This window comes from Odontomachus brunneus, unplaced genomic scaffold (genome assembly GCF_010583005.1).
Source record: "Odontomachus brunneus isolate Ranch 3 - 2012 unplaced genomic scaffold, Obru_v1 Obru_scaffold_221, whole genome shotgun sequence".
In the NCBI taxonomy this organism is placed as follows: Eukaryota; Metazoa; Arthropoda; class Insecta; order Hymenoptera; family Formicidae; genus Odontomachus; species Odontomachus brunneus.
In genome coordinates, this window is record NW_022639671.1 from 128460 (window position 1) to 128663 (window position 204).

Below are 204 nucleotides of genomic sequence, written 5' to 3' on the forward strand. Positions count from 1 at the left end.
AAGTAACGAAATCATGCTGAATTTTGCTGATAATTGATGATAATTGATTAATATATTAAAATGTAATTTTTTTTTGTTTTTCTACATGTTAGAATATGAAAATTCTCTCATTGAAATGTCGATGAAAATTACTGAAATATATCGAACTTTACTGAAATCATATGGAAATCTGATTTCTTCATTATGTTTTAAGATTAATTCATA